The following is a 16,901-nucleotide window of genomic DNA, read 5'->3' as shown; positions in this document are numbered from 1 at the left end:
GCCGAACCCTCTCTCTAGAGACGAAACTCGGGCACTTTCGGCGGCACCATCGGCGGCCGAAAGTCCCTCTCCAGAGACGAAAGTCAGGCACTTTCGGCGGCCGAACCTTCCTTCGGCGGCCGAAAGTCTGCTTTCAAGCCAAAACTCAACTTTCAAGGGTAAGGTTAGGCGGCCAATCCATGCATCCATAGGCAGGTTCGGCGGCCGAAACTACCTTCGGCGGCCGAACCTGAGTTCATCAGAACTCAGCCTCTTGTGCATACCAACCTCCAAAACCTTACCAAAACACCCCAAACAAGCACCCAACCTCTTAAAAACATGCATAAACCCTTAACCATGCACAAAGGAGCTTAAACAAGCTTAAACTCCAACAAAAACATCATAGAGCATACATAAAGAGCTTATGACCCACATAAGCCAAAACCATTAGAACTATTCAAAACCTCACTTTCTCTCTCTCCCAATCATGCATACACACTCCCACATGCATAACCTAGCCTAAACCTGCAACATAACATCATTTAAACATACATAAGCACACATTGGGCATAAAACCCACATAAACCCTAACATGCATATCTACCCATACTCAACCATCAAAACATCTTTAAACTTACTTAAAACTTCATTAAAACACAAGGAAAGCAAGGATCTACACTTACCTCTTGAAGATCGAGGGGTGGTGCGATCCCTAACTCGGGGGTGTGGAGGATCCAAGCTCCAAAAGCCTCCAAGCTCCCAAAACTCCTATTTAAGCTTCAAAACTTCAAAACAAGGGTAGAATTCATGAAAAACTTGAGGGATGGGTAGAGAAAGCATGAAAACGACCAAAGGAGTACAAAAACTCACCTGAGCTCGAGAATGGGGAGAAAACTCACCCATTTCCGATCTGAGGGCTTTTTATAGTTGGCCTGGTCAACAACCTTCGGCAGCCCCCTAAACTCATGCATGTTCAGCGGCCAAACTTGAGGTTCGGCGGCCGAACCTTGGTTCGTTCAAACAAAGCTTTCGGAGGCCAAAAGCGCTCCCAAAACCTTCCCATGTTCGGCGGCCGAACTTCACTTTCGGCGGCCGAACCTGGCAAATGCCTCCTTGGTCTTTTCTTTTCAAAACTCAATTCTTTTTCATTTAAAACCATGAAATCAGTAAAAACATTTTAGAAACCACATTTTACCCCTCTAGAAGACTCTGGCATCATCAAAATTCCAGATTCCAGCGGAGATTCCGCTGGAAGGTAGGGATTCCGATGCCGGAATCTAGCCGGGTATTACATTCTTCCCCCCTTTAAGAACATTCGTCCTCAAATGTTCAAACAACATGCATTCTCAAAACATAGCATCAAGCATTCCTAACAAGCAAGCAACAAGCAAGCAAAACCTAAAAACCTCTCTCCTAAAAGAGAGACACGGGTACTGCTGGAGTACGAACTCCCGGGTCTTCCAGGCACACCTTTCCATACTGTGGCGATTCCAAAGGACTTTCACCATCGGGATTTCCTTGTTCCTCAACTTCCTGACTTATGTGTCTATGATCCGCACTAGCTGCTCAACATAGGTGAGATCCCTTGAGATCTCCACCTCTGGTTCTTTAAGAACCTCACTTGGATCTGACACGAGCTTCTATACACGGAACCCGGAAATCCGAATGGATCTCCTCCATTGAAGTAGGTAAATTTAACTCGTAGGATACATTCCCAATCCTTTGCAGGATTTCGAAGGGTCCGATGTATTTGAGAGCTAATTTACCTTTCTGCCCATAACGAATCACCCTCTCTTTAGGAGACACCTCCAGCAAACCTCAACTTTCTCGAGAACCTCTATATGCTTCCGCTGCGCACTCTGACAAAACTCTTCTCTCTTCTGAAACTCTACATGCCTCTTGTGAACAACTTCATAACTCTCCTGCTGACTCACAGCAGTTCTGATTCTTCTCGTTTTCTGACTACTGGCCTTCTTCTTACTATACTAAGGGATGGGATAAGCTGCCAAGCGGTATCCGGGTGAGGGACTCTCTGCTGAAATATGAGATAGACTGCCAAGTGATTTCCGGCTTAGGGCGTCTGCCACAACATTCGCCTTACCCGGATGGTACTGAATCTTGCAATCATAGTCACTAAGCAGTTCTACCCATCTTTTCTGCCTCAGGTTCAACTCTCTCTGACTCAAGATATACTGCAAGCTTTTATGATCTGTGAAGATCTCACATTTAACCCCATAAAGGTAATGCTTCCACATCTTGAGTGCAAAGATTACAGCTGCCATCTCTAGGTCATGTGTAGGATAATTCAACTCATGCTTCTTCAGCTGCCTAGAAGCATAAGCAATCACCCTTTCATTCTGCATCAACACACAACCCAGTCCCATACAGGACGCATCGCAATACACTGTGAAGTCTTCATTACTAGTTGGCAGAGCTAACACCGGTGCTGAAGTTAACCTCTTCTTTAGCTCTTCAAAACTCTCTTCACACTGGTCAGTCCACACAAACCTCTGGTTCTTAGTCAATCTGGTCATAGGAGTTGCAATCTTAGAGAAGTCCTGAACGAACCTCCTGTAGTAACCTGCCAAACCCAAGAAGCTCTTGATCTCTGTCACTGTAGTGGGTCTAGGCCAGTTAGCTACAGCTTCCACCTTCTTGGGGTCCACTTCTGTAACGACCTGAAAATCGGACCGCTACCGGCGCTAGGATCCGGGTCGACTTAAGGCCGCCGGGACCCGTAGCAAGCCTGACATAAAACCTGTAAACCTGAATAATCCCATACATGATCAACAACATGCATAAAAATTAAAACTTTTCTTTCCATGAACATCAACCAAACTCAACCTGTGCATAACATTAACATAACATTGATCCCCCTGTGGGATCTCGTCAGTGTCCCCAATGGGTGGCAAAACATATGCTGAGTTGGTTTACATAAGTGACATAAAATAACCAAGATCATGTATAAAAAGGGATACAACATTCTATGGTCAAGCACACACTAACATCCATAAACCTCATTACATAACTATACTGTACTTTTACATTTCAATTTGATAATGTCCATTGCTAGCTATTACATAAGCATGACTTCTTTACTCTATCCGGACTCCCGCACTATACCGTACCTGCAAGCCTGGGGGTAAAGGGAGAGGGGTGAGCTAAAAGCCCAGTGAGTAGAGCTAGTAAAACACATTAACACTATGCTCAAATGGAATGCATCATAACACAAACAATTCACATAAGGGTTGGGTGAACTTGTCACCAATTAGTCCAAGCTAACATAGTGCCAGGCCGTAGCATGGGGTCCTGGTCTTCCTGTCATACATACATTACTTACCATTATTCTAGGGCCTCCTCTGGGCTCCTGGCCTTCGAGTCCACAATCGTGCCAGGCCGTAGAATGGGGTCCTGGTCTTTCATTTCCGTGCCAGGCCGTAGAATGGGGTCCTGGTCTTCCTGTCATGGACTAATTGGGTCATCCAACATTCACCCACATCAACAACACATGATGCAATGCGGCATATTTGTGGAAACTAATGCAATCACCCTATTGCATAATCATGATGCATGAAACATGATGAAACATTTAATTTAAAAGATTGAGTTTAGTTCCACTCACCTCTGGCTGACTCTGACAACACCGAAGCAGCTGGACTCACTGCTGGGGTCCTCGGTTCCTCGGGTCCGAACCTACACAGGTGGACTCAAATGAGGGACCAAACAACATGCATAGCAAACAACATAACATACACACATAAACACATAAACTCACAATAAACTAACCTTAGAAAAGATAAGGGTACTGCTGGAGCATGGACTCCCGTGTCTCCCACGTGCACTCTTCCAGATCGTGGTGGTTCAAAAGGACTTTCACCATCGGGATTTCCTTGTTCCTCAGCTTCCTGATCTGGGTGTCTAGGATCCGTACTGGCTGCTCAACATAGGTGAGATCCTCTTGGATCTCCACATCAGGCTCACTAAGAACCTTGCCCGGATCTGACACGAACTTTCTCAACATAGAAACATGGAAAACCGGATGGATTCTCTCCATTGAAGCAGGTAAATCCAGCTTGTACGATACATTCCCAATCTTTTGCAAGACTTCAAAGGGTCCGATGTACCGCGGAGCCAGCTTACTTTTCTTCCCGAACCGAACCACTCCTTTCATTGGAGACACCTTAAGCAATACCAGATCCCCCTCCTGAAACTCTACTTGCCTTCTGCGGATGTCTGCATAACTCTTCTGTCTGCTTGCAGTTGTCTTGATTCTTTCTCTGATTAAGGGTACCACCCTGCTGGTGATCTCTACTAGCTCAGGCCCTGCCAAGGCCTTTTCTCCAACTTCTTCCCAGCAAACAGGTGACCTGCACTTCCTCCCATATAAAGCTTCATATGGAGCCATCCCGATGCTAGCATGATGGCTGTTATTGTAGGCAAACTCCACCAAAGGTAGATGTTGCCTCCAAGAACCGGCAAAGTCCAGCACACACATCCTTAGCATATCTTCTATGGTCTGGATGGTCCTCTCTGACTGTCCGTCTGTCTGTGGGTGGAAGGCAGTGCTGAAATCCAACCTAGTACCCATAGCATTCTGCAGACTCCGCCAAAATCTGGAGGTGAACTGGGGCCCTCTATCTGACACTATAGAAACAGGAACCCCATGCAGTCTGACTATCTCATCAACGTACACCTGCGCCAACTTGTCCACAGAATAGCCACTCCTGACAGGGATGAAGTGAGCAGATTTGGTGAGTCTGTCCACAATCATCCATATGGAGTCCAATCTGTTGGACGTCGCCGGTAACCCCACTACGAAGTCCATAGCTATATTCTCCCATTTCCACTCTGGAATAGGTAGCGGGTTAAGCATTCCAGCCGGCTTCTAATGTTCCAGCTTCACCCTCTGACATACTTCGCAGGCTGACACAAACTGTGCCACTTCTCTCTTCATAGCTGGCCACCAATAAACTTTCTTCAGATCTTGATACATCTTGGTGGCTCCGGGGTGAATGCTGTATCTTGCATTATGAGCCTCTCTCATAATGTCTCCTTTTAGCCCTATGTCATCTGGTACACACAATCGACTCCCATAGCGGAGGATCCCCCTATTGTCAAATCTGAACTCCCTGTGCTTGCCTGACTGAACAGTCCTGGCAATCTTCACTAAATCTGGGTCCTCATGCTGTTTCTGAGCCACCTGCTCCAGAAACACGGGTGTCACTTTCATCTGAGCAACCAAGGCACCTGTACCAGACAATTCCAACTGTAGACCTTCATCAATGAGCTTGTAAAACTCCTTCACCACTGGTCTCCTCTCTGCTGTGATGTGGGATAGACTGCCTAGTGACTTCCGGCTTAGGGCGTCTGCCACAACATTTGCCTTACCCGGATGATACTGAATCTTGCAATCATAGTCACTCAGCAGCTCTACCCATCTCCTCTGTCTTAAGTTCAAATCTCTTTGACTCATGATGTATTGCAGGCTCTTATGATCTGTAAAGATCTCACATTTAACCCCATAGAGGTAGTGCCTCCACATCTTGAGTGCAAAGATTACTGCTGCCATCTCCAGGTCATGTGTGGGGTAATTCAACTCATGCTTCTTTAGCTGCCTAGAAGCATAAGCAATCACCCTCTCATTCTGCATAAGCACACAACCCAGTCCCACACGGGACGCATCACAAAAGACTGCAAAGTCTGCATCACTAGATGGCAGAGCTAACACTGGTGCTGAAGTCAACCTCTTCTTAAGCTCTTCAAAACTCTCTTCGCACTGGTCGGTCCACAGAAACTTCTGATTCTTCCTGGTTAGTCTAGTTAGAGGAGCTGCTATCTTTGAGAAGTCCTGAACGAACCTCCTGTAGTAACCTGCCAAACCCAAGAAACTCCTGATCTCTGTCACTGAAGTGGGTCTAGGCCAGTTAGCCACAGTTTCTGTCTTCTTGGGGTCCACCTCAATCCCATTCTCTGATACTACATGCCCCAAGAACGAAATGCTCCTTAGCCAGAACTCACACTTGGAGAACTTGGCATACAAGCCATGTTCCCTCAAGGTCTGTAGAACCAACCTCAGATGATGGGCATGCTCCTCTGCATTCCTAGAATACACCAAGATATCATCTATGAAGACAATAACGAAGTGATCCAGGTACTGGCTAAACACTCTGTTCATGAGGTCCATGAATGCTGCAGGGGCGTTGGTTAACCCGAACGGCATCACAAGGAACTCAAAATGCCCATATCTGGTCCTGAAAGCTGTCTTTGGTACATCCTCTTCCCTGATCCTCAATTGATGATACCCGGACCTCAGATCTATTTTGGAGAAACAACCCGCTCCTGCTAGCTGGTCGAATAGATCGTCGATCCTTGGCAATGGGTACTTGTTCTTGGTAGTGACTTTGTTCAACTGCCTGTAGTCGATACAAAGTCTGAGGGATCCATCCTTCTTTCTCACAAACAAAACCGGAGCACCCCAGGGTGAGGTACTCGGTCGTATGAAGCCCTTGTCTACCAGCTCCTGCAACTGCTCCTTCAACTCCTTCAATTCTGCTGGCGCCATCCTGTAGGGAGGGATAGAGATTGGTCGGGTTCCAGGCATCAGTTCTATCTCGAACTCTATCTCCCTAGCAGGTGGTAAACCTGGCAGCTCGTCTGGGAACACATCTAAGAACTCTCTAACCACTGGCACCGAGGCGGGCTCTCTTACCTGACTGCTAAGCTCTCTCACATGAGCCAAATACCCTTGACATCCCCTCCTGAGCAACCTACGAGCCTGAAGAGCTGATATCAGACCTCTAGGTGTACCCCTCCTGTCTCCTCTGAAGACAACCTCAGACCCATCCTGACCTCTGAACCTGACTACCTTGTCCCTGCAGTCCAAGGTAGCACCATGGGTAGATAACCAGTCCATCCCTAGAATGACGTCGAAATCTGTCAAATCTAGAACCACTAGGTCGGTGGACAAGCATCTTCCCTCAACAAACACAGGACTACACTGGCAGACTGACTCTGCCACAGATGGATCACACTTGGGTCCACTGACCCAGAGAGGACACTCTAACCCAGAAGTCATCAGACCTAACCTCCCCACGGCTCTCGGAGCAATAAAAGAATGAGATGCACCAGGGTCCATCAAGGCATACACATCTGAACAACCAATAATTAAGTTACCTGCCACCACGGTGTTAGATGCATCTGCCTCCTGCTGAGTCATTGTGAAGATCCGTGCTGGAGCTGATGGACCTTCACCTTTGAAACCCGCTGAAGAAGAGGCTGCCCCTCTCCCTCTGCCTCTGCCACTGGCCTGAGTCATGGCTGGAGCTGCTGGTTGCGCCACACTGCCTGAAGCTGTCTGCTGGGACTGAGCCATCAGGATTGCTCTTGGACAATCTCGAGCCATATGTCCCTCCTGACCACATCTGAAACAGGCATTCGTCCCAAACCGACATACTCCCCTGTGTGGCTTACCACACCTCGCACAAACTGCATTATCCGCACCAGAGCTTGAGCCACTCCCAAATCCCAGACTAGACTTGACTTTATTCCAGAACTTATTCTTCTTACCCTTGGGCTTACCCCATCTCTTACTGCCTGAAGCTGCTGCACTCAGGGTAGAGGGATCTAATCTTCCCCCACCCGGAGTTTTAGAACCGGAAGACTGTGCCACTGACCGCTTAACTGTCCCCTGAACGATGGCACTAGCCTCCATTTTCCTGGCCATATCTACTATGGCATGGAAGCTCTCCCTGTCCACTGACTGAATCAAGGAGGAATACCTGGAATGGAGTTTCATGACATACCTCCTTGACCTCTTCGAATTTGTATCCAGACTCTGTCCAGAAAAAGGCAACAGCTCCATAAATCTGTCGGTGTACTCCTCCACACTCATTTCATCCGTCTGCCTCAACTGTTCAAACTCTATCATCTTCAGCTCCCTTGAACTATCGAGAAAAGCCCATCCTGCAAACTCGTTTGCAAACTCTTCCCAAGTCATGCTGTCCACTCTCGGGTTCACATAATTCTTGAACCACTCCCGTGCCTTCTTGCATTTAAGCGTGAACCCGGCCATCTGAATGGCTCTACTGTCATCAGCCCCAATCTCATTTGTGATTACTTTAACCCTTTCAAGATACACAAATGGGTCATCCCCTTTTTCATACTGAGGAGCACCCAGTTTCATGTAGTCGGTCATCTTAACCTTGCTCCCACTGGCTGAGCTAGGTCTAGGTGGCTGAACAACTGGGGCTGCTGGTTCTGCAGGTGGTGGAGGTGGTGCAACATTTTCGGAGGTAAGGTTTGCTGGATTTGGATAGTAGGGTGGAGGTGGATACATTGGTGACTGAGAGTATGGTGGGTAGTATGGTGGGTATGGCATCTGTGTGGGATAAGGGGTGAAACTAGGGTAATCCGATGTACCTCCCATCGAATACTCGGGATGTTGTGAGAAATGTGGGTAGTGAGGTGGCTGTACAAATCCCGAGGCCTGAGTGCCTCCTTGGGACTCTCCCATACCTTCCTCTGACATGCTAACTCCCAGACTGCCATCCCTCCTCTGCTCTACATCCATCTCATCCCCCATGCTCTCAGATATTCCTCCTTGAACTGTTCCTTTGACTGATCTGCTTCCACCCAGATCCAACGACCTTCTAGGGTCTCTTGCAGCTCTTTCTCTATTAGACCTACTAGACATTGCCCTAGGCAATGCTGGAGGACGGGCGCTCATGCCCTCATCCTCAGGTGGTACTCCAGTCAATCTTGCTGATCGACGAGTTCCTCTCATCCTGTTTTCTGAAAAACAGTGCACATCACAAGCAACATTAGCATCATATGGTTCATGTGGGCACACATGAACCCGCATTACATACATCACACATCATAGCATATCATTAATGCACATGCATATTATCATGGCATTTCACATCATCATGCAAGACAGGACTCCACATCCTATCCTAGTGGACATGATCTTTTCCTATTGTGCTTGACCTTCTATAACATCTATGAGCCCGACACTCTAGGTCCGACCATATGAACCTATGGCTCTGATACCATTCTGTAACGACCCGAAAATCGAACCGCTACCGGCGCTAGGATCCGGGTCGACTTAAGGCCGCCGGGACCCGTAGCAAGCCTGACATAAAACCTGTAAACCTGAATAATCCCATACATGATCAACAACATGCATAAAAATTAAAACTTTTCTTTCCATGAACATCAACCAAACTCAACCTGTGCATAACATTAACATAACATTGATCCCCCTGTGGGATCTCGTCAGTGTCCCCAATGGGTGGCAAAACATATGCTGAGTTGGTTTACATAAGTGACATAAAATAACCAAGATCATGTATAAAAAGGGATACAACATTCTATGGTCAAGCACACACTAACATCCATAAACCTCATTACATAACTATACTGTACTTTTACATTTCAATTTGATCATGTCCATTGCTAGCTATTACATAAGCATGACTTCTTTACTCTATCCGGACTCCCGCACTATACCGTACCTGCAAGCCTGGGGGTAAAGGGAGAGGGGTGAGCTAAAAGCCCAGTGAGTAGAGCTAGTAAAACACATTAACACTATGCTCAAATGGAATGCATCATAACACAAACAATTCACATAAGGGTTGGGTGAACTTGTCACCAATTAGTCCAAGCTAACATAGTGCCAGGCCGTAGCATGGGGTCCTGGTCTTCCTGTCATACATACATTACTTACCATTATTCCAGGGCCTCCTCTGGGCTCCTGGCCTTCGAGTCCACAATCGTGCCAGGCCGTAGAATGGGGTCCTGGTCTTTCATTTCCGTGCCAGGCCGTAGAATGGGGTCCTGGTCTTCCTGTCATGGACTAATTGGGTCATCCAACATTCACCCACATCAACAACACATGATGCAATGCGGCATATTCGTGGAAACTAATGCAATCACCCTATTGCATAATCATGATGCATGAAACATGATGAAACATTTAATTTAAAAGATTGAGTTTAGTTCCACTCACCTCTGGTTGACTCTGACAACACCGAAGCAGCTGGACTCACTGCTGGGGTCCTCGGTTCCTCGGGTCCGAACCTACACAGGTGGACTCAAATGAGGGACCAAACATACTTGAACATAACTCTAAAATACTCCCCAAAAACCCCCTAAAACATCATGAAAATATCACATAAAAACATGCAAGAAATGGCTGAACAGGGCACTTTCGGCGGCAGGTTCGGCGATCGAAAGTCCCTCCAGAGCCGAAAGTCAGGCAGGTTCGGCGGCACCTTCGGCGGCCGAACCTCCCAGACAGATCTGAAAGTCTTCTTTCGGGGGCAAGCTTCGGCAGCCGAATGCTGCCTCCACAAGGGGGTTCGGCGGCCGAAAGTTCCTTCGGCTGCCGAACCTGGTTTCTCCCAAATGGGCAGAAACTTGGTTCAAATGAACCTCTTGCCTCCCAAAACCTCAAATCATGCATAAACTAGTTCTAAAACATGCATACATATCATACATTACACCTAGGGGTCTCAAACTAGCATATACCCCAACTACAACACTTCAAACACACAAAAATCAACATACATTGCATCAAAACATCAAAACCCATAAACTCATCAACAAGCCTAAACATGCATCTCTACCCATAAAACAACTTAATGCTTGTTTAAAACACATAACAAGGGTGGATCCGAGCTTACCTCTTGAAGAAACGAGAGGAAAAGCGATCCTAGCTTGGAGATGGAGAGATTGAGCTCTTTGAACCTCCAAGTACCCAAAACTTGCTCTTTACTCACAGATCTTCAAAACAGAAGTTAAAACCCGTGAAAATCATGGAAGATCTAAGGAAAACACTCAAGATCGAGGGAGGGGTGGCGGAGACTCACCTTGGCCGACAACAGGGGAGAAAAGCTCGCCCGTGCGGGCCTAAGGGACCCTTTTATAGGTGGCTGGCCAGGCCACGTTCGGGGGCCGAATGTGCCTCCGCATGCATGCCATGTTCGGCGGCCGAACTTGAGTTTCAGCGGCCGAACCTGGACTTCCCTCACTCATGCTTTCGGGGGCCTAACGTGCCTCCAAAACACAAGCATGTTCGGCGGCCGAACTTGACTTTCGGCGGCCGAACCTGGGTTTTCCTCCAAGGACTTTTCATGCAAAAACTCATTCTATTTCATACTTAAAATCATAAAACACATTAAAACATTTTTTATAAAACATGATTCCACCCCTTCTAGAGGTCTCCGACATCCGAGATTCCACCGGACGGTAGGAATTTCGATACCGGAGTCTAGCCGAGTATTACAACTTCTATTCCATTTTCTGACACAACATGCCCCAAGAATGAAATGCTCCTCAACCAGAACTCACACTTGGAGAACTTGGCATACAGGCCGTGTTCTCTCAAGGTCTACAAGACTAATCTCAGATGATGGGCATGCTCCTCCATATTCCTGGAATACACTAAGATATCATCTATGAAGACAATAACAAAGTGATTCAGATACTGACTGAAAACTCTGTTCATGAGGTCCATGAATGCTGCAGGGGCATTAGTTAACCCGAACGGCATTACAAGGAACTCATAGTGCCCATATCTGGTCCTGAACGCTATCTTTGGCACATCTTCTTCTCAGCTGATGGTACCCGGATCTCATATCTATCTTGGAGAGACAACCTGCTCCTGCTAGCTGGTCGAATAGATCGTCGATCCTAGGCAATGGGTACTTGTTCTTGGTAGTGACTTTGTTCAACTGCCTGTAGTCGATACAAAGTCTAAGGGATCCATCCTTCTTTTTCACAAATAGCATTGGAGCACCCCAAGGTGAGGTACTCGGTCGGATGAAACCCTTGTCTACCAGCTCTTGCAACTGTTCCTTTAACTCTTTCAACTCAGCTGGTGCCATCCTATAGGGAGGGATAGAGATCGGTCTGGTTCCAGGCATCAATTCAATTTCAAACTCTATCTCCCTAGCAGGTGGTAAACCTGGCAGCTCGTCTGGAAAAACATCTAAAAACTCTCTGACCACGGGCACTGAGGCAGGCTCTCTAACATGACTATCCAGCTCTCTCACATGAGCTAGAAAACCCTGATAACCCCTCCTGAGCAACCTACGAGCCTGTAGGGCTGATATCAAACCTCTAGGTGTACCCCTTCTGTCTCTTCTGAAGACAACCTCTGACCCATCCTGACCTCTGAACCTGACTACCTTGTCTCTGCAGTCCAAGGTAGCGCCATGGGTAGATAACCAATCCATCCCCAGAATGACATTAAAATCCGTCAAATCTAAAACCACAAGGTTGGCTGAAAGGCATCTCCCCTCAACAAAAACTGGACTACACTGGCAGACTGACTCTGCCACTGATGGGTCGCACTTGGGTCCACTGACCCATAGGGGACACTCTAACCCAGAGACCATCAAACCCAACCTCTCGACGGCTCTCGGAGCAATAAAAGAATGAGATGCACCAGGGTCCATTAAGGCATAAACATCTGAACAACCAATGATGAGATTACCTGACACCACGGTGTTTGATGCATTTGCCTCCTGCTGTGTCATGGTGAAGATCTGTGCTGGAGCTGATGGACCTTCACCCCTGAAACCCGCTGAAGAAGAGGCTGCCTCTCTCCCTCTGCCTCTGCCACTGGCCTGCGTCGCGGCTAGAGCTACTGGCTGAGCCACACTACCAGAAGCTGTCTGCTGGGACTGTGCCATATAAGCTGCTCTAGGACACTCCTGTGCCATGTGTCCCTCTTGCCCACATATGAAGCAGGCTGTCGTCCCAAACCGACATACTCCCTTGTGCGGCTTCCCACACTTCATACATACTGCACTGTCTGCACCTGAGCTCGAGCCACCTCCTAATCCCAGACCTGACTTGATCTTGTTCCAGAACTTGTTCTTCTTAGACTTCTTGGTGGTGTTGCCCCATGTCTTACTGTTTGAAGCTGCTGCACTCAGAGATGAAGGATCTAACCTTCCCCTGCCTGGGATCTTGGAACCAGAAGGTTGTGCCACTGACTGCTTAACTGTCCACTGAATGATGGCACTAGCCTCCATTTTCCGGGCCATATCCACTATGGCATGGAAGCTCTCCCTATCTACTGATTCGATTAAGGAGGAATATCTGGAATGAAGCTTCATGATATACCTCCTAGCTTTCTTCTTATCTGTGTATCAAAAGTTTGCCTTGCAAACGGCAACAGCTCCAAGAACCTGTCTGTGAACTCTTCTACACTCATTTCCTCCATCTGCCTTAGCTGTTTAAACTCGATCATCTTCAACTCTCTTGAGCTATCAGGGAAAGACCATCCTGCAAACTCATTAGCAAACTCCTCCCATGATAGACTATCCAACCTCGGGCTCACATAGTTTTTAAACCACTCATGGGCCTTCTTGCATTTTAGTGTGAACCCAGCCATCTGAATGGCTCTACTATCATCAGCCCCTAACTTATCTGTAATCATCTTGACCGTCCTGAGGTACTCAAACGGGTCATCACCTGTTTCATACTGGGGAGCACCCAGCTTCATGTAATCAGTCATCTTGACCTTGCTCCCTCCAAATGAGCTAGGTTTAGGTACTTGGGTTTCTAGGACAGTAGGTTCTGCTGGTGGTGGAGGAGGTGCAACATCCCCCGAGTTAGGGTTTACTGTACCTGGGTAGAAAGATGGGGGTGGGTACATAGGGTACTGTGGGTATGGTGGGTAGAAAGGTGGGTATGGCATGTGAGAGTGATAAGGGTTAAAATTGGGGTAATCCGACGTACCTCCCATCGAATACCGGGGATTCTGAGAAAAGGGTGGGTATTGGGGTGGCTGACCAAACCCCGAGGCCTGAGTGCCTCCTTGAGACTCTCCCATGCCCTCTTCAGACATGCTCACACCAAGACTACCATCTCTCCTCTGATCCACATCCATATCATCCCCCACATCTTCTGACATTCCACCTTGAACTGTTCCTCTTCTGCTCACATCAAAAGACCTTCTAGGGTCCTTTGACGTTCTCTCCCTGCTAGACCTGCAGGATATTGCCCTAGGCAATGCAGGAGGACGGGCATCCGTGCCCTCTTCCTGAGGTGGTACTCCAGTCAATCGTGCAGATCGATGAGTTCCTCTCATCTTGCTTACTGAAAAACAGCACACATCACATAAAACATTAGCATCAAATGGTTCATGTGGAAGCACATGAACCCGCATCACATATATCACATACATAGCATATCATTAATGCACATGCATAATATCATGGCATTTCACATCATTATTCAAGACAGGACTCTATATCCTATCCTAGTGGACATGATTTTCCTATTGTGCTTGCCATTCTATAACATCTATGAGCCCGACTCTCTCTATAGATCCGACCATGTGAACCTAGGGCTCTGATACCAATCTGTAACGACCCAAAAATCGGACCGCTACCAGCACTAGGATCCAGATCGACTTAAGGTCGCCGAGACCCATAGCAAGCCTAACATACATCCTGCATACCTGTTTAATCTCATACATGATCAATCATTTACATAAAAATTTAAACTCTTTCTTTCATTAACCAAACTTAATCTGTGCATGCTCAACTCATAACCATAAAACCCCACACTAGAGCCCTCATTAAATGCTCCAATGGGGTAACATATCATATATTAAGCTTGGTTTACATAAACATCAACAAAACATCTCATTAGAAAGATCATGTACCAAAAAGGGATTAACATACACCAGGGCCAAGCACAATTCTATCCTCAATACAATTCTTTACATAATATCACATTACAACATTTTTAATACATGTCCACATCTAACTATTACATACAACATGACTTCTTTACTCTTGCTGACTTCCTGGTCTATCCCGAACCTGCAAACCTGGGGGTGATGGGAACGGGGTGAGCTACTAGAGCCCAGTGAGCAGAATAGTAAAACATTATATTTAAAATTCATGCTTTCATGAAATGCATCACATTACAAACAAAACACATTAAGGATGAACTTGTCACCAATAGCCCTCAACATATCCAGTAGTGCTAGGGACGTAGAATGGGTCTTCCTGGACTTTCTCTTACGTAACATATCATAACATTCCAATATGCCAGGGACGTAGAATGGGACTTCTTGGACTTTCTCTTACATAGTGCCAGGGACGTAGAATGGGTCTTCCTGGACTTTCGTACCATATCATCATCATACCATATCATACCATACAAGGGCTAATGGATCATCCAATGTTCACCCACATCAACATCATATTATGCAGTGCAACATATTCGTGAAATCTAATGCAAACAACCTAATATATCTCATGGCATTTGTGATGCATGAACATGCTCAAAATTTATTTATTTACTTTGCAACATAAAGAGTTATTCTACTCACCTCAGGCTAGCTCTGAAAAGACACTGAAGCAGCTATCTCACTGCTGGGGTCCTCGATTCCTCGGGTCTGAACCTACACAGGTGGACTCAAATGAGGGACCAAACATACCTGAACATGACTCTAAACTACTCCCCGAAAACCCCCTAAAAAATCTTAAAATAATCATAGAAATCATGCAAAGGAAGGCTAAATAGGGCACTTTCGGCAGCAGGTTCGGCGGCCGAAAGTCCCTCTAGAGCCGAAACTCAGTCACTTTCGGCGGCACCTTCGGCGGCCGAAAGTTCCTTCCAGAGACGAAACTCATGCATGTTCGACGGCACCTTTGGCGGCTGAAACTCCCCTCCAGAGCCGAAAGTCCACTTTCGGGGGCAGGGTTCGGCAGCTGAAAGCTTGCCTTCACAAGCAGGTTCGGCGGGCGAAAGTGCCTTCAGCTGCCGAACCTGAGTTCTTCCAAAGTGGCAAAACTTAGCCTCCACATGCACATTTTGCCTCCCAAATCATTCAAACATGCATTTAGCTATTCTACAACATGCATAAACACATAAATAAGCATATAGGGGCCTCAAACTATCCTAAACCCCAACAACAACACAAAACAACTCAAAACAACACACATTATCCATAAACTCCACATTAACCTAAACATGCATTTCTACCCCAAAACCCCTCAAAACTTGTTTAAAACATTCAAGAAAGGTAGCATCTAAGCTTACCTCTTGAAGATCGAGGGGAGAGGTGATCCTAACTTGGAGATGGGAGAAATCTAGCTCCTTGGGTCTCCAAGCTCCAAAACTTGATCTTAGCTTCAAAAACTTCAGAAACCAAGCAACCACTTGTTAAAACTCGAAAGATTTGAGGAAGAACATCAAAACTAACCATGGGAGGGCATGGACTCACCTCTGGCCGGAAATGGGAAAGAAAACTCACCCATTTTCGACCATGGGGCCTTTTATAGGTGGCTGGCAAGACCACCTTCGGAAGCCGAAGATGACCCCTAAACTCATCAAGTTCGGCGGCCGAACCTGGAATTCCCTCCATGGTCTTTTTCATTCAAAACTCAATTTCTTTCTCACTTAAAACCTTAAAATACATTAAAACATTTTATAAAAACATGATTTTACCCTTCTAAAGGTTTTCGACATCCGAGATTCCACCAGACGGTAGGAATTCCGATACCGGAGTCTAGCCGGGTATTACACTTTACACCTAAAGATTTTTTAAAATCTCAGGAATACTATTGTAATACCCGGCTAGACCCCGGCATCGAAATTCCTACTTTCTGGCGGAATCTCCATTGGAATCTGGAATTCGAGGATGTCAGAGTGTCCTAGAAGGGTAAACGAAAGGTTTCTAAAATGTTTTTAAATGTTTTCAGTGTTTTGATGAAGAAAATTTGAAGTTTTGAAAAGAAAAGACCAAGGAGGGAAATGCAAGGTTCAGCCGCCGAAGGTGGCTAGCTTTCGTTGCCACCGAAGCCCAAGTTCGGCTTCCGAAAGTGGGGAAGCTATGGAGGCAGCTTTGGCTGCCGAAGGTGGTTGACCGGCCACCTATAAAAGGGACCCTT

The sequence above is a fragment of the Manihot esculenta genome, chromosome 5, assembly GCF_001659605.2.
Source record: "Manihot esculenta cultivar AM560-2 chromosome 5, M.esculenta_v8, whole genome shotgun sequence".
NCBI classification, from domain to species: Eukaryota; Viridiplantae; Streptophyta; class Magnoliopsida; order Malpighiales; family Euphorbiaceae; genus Manihot; species Manihot esculenta.
This window is presented reverse-complemented; position numbering follows the sequence as displayed.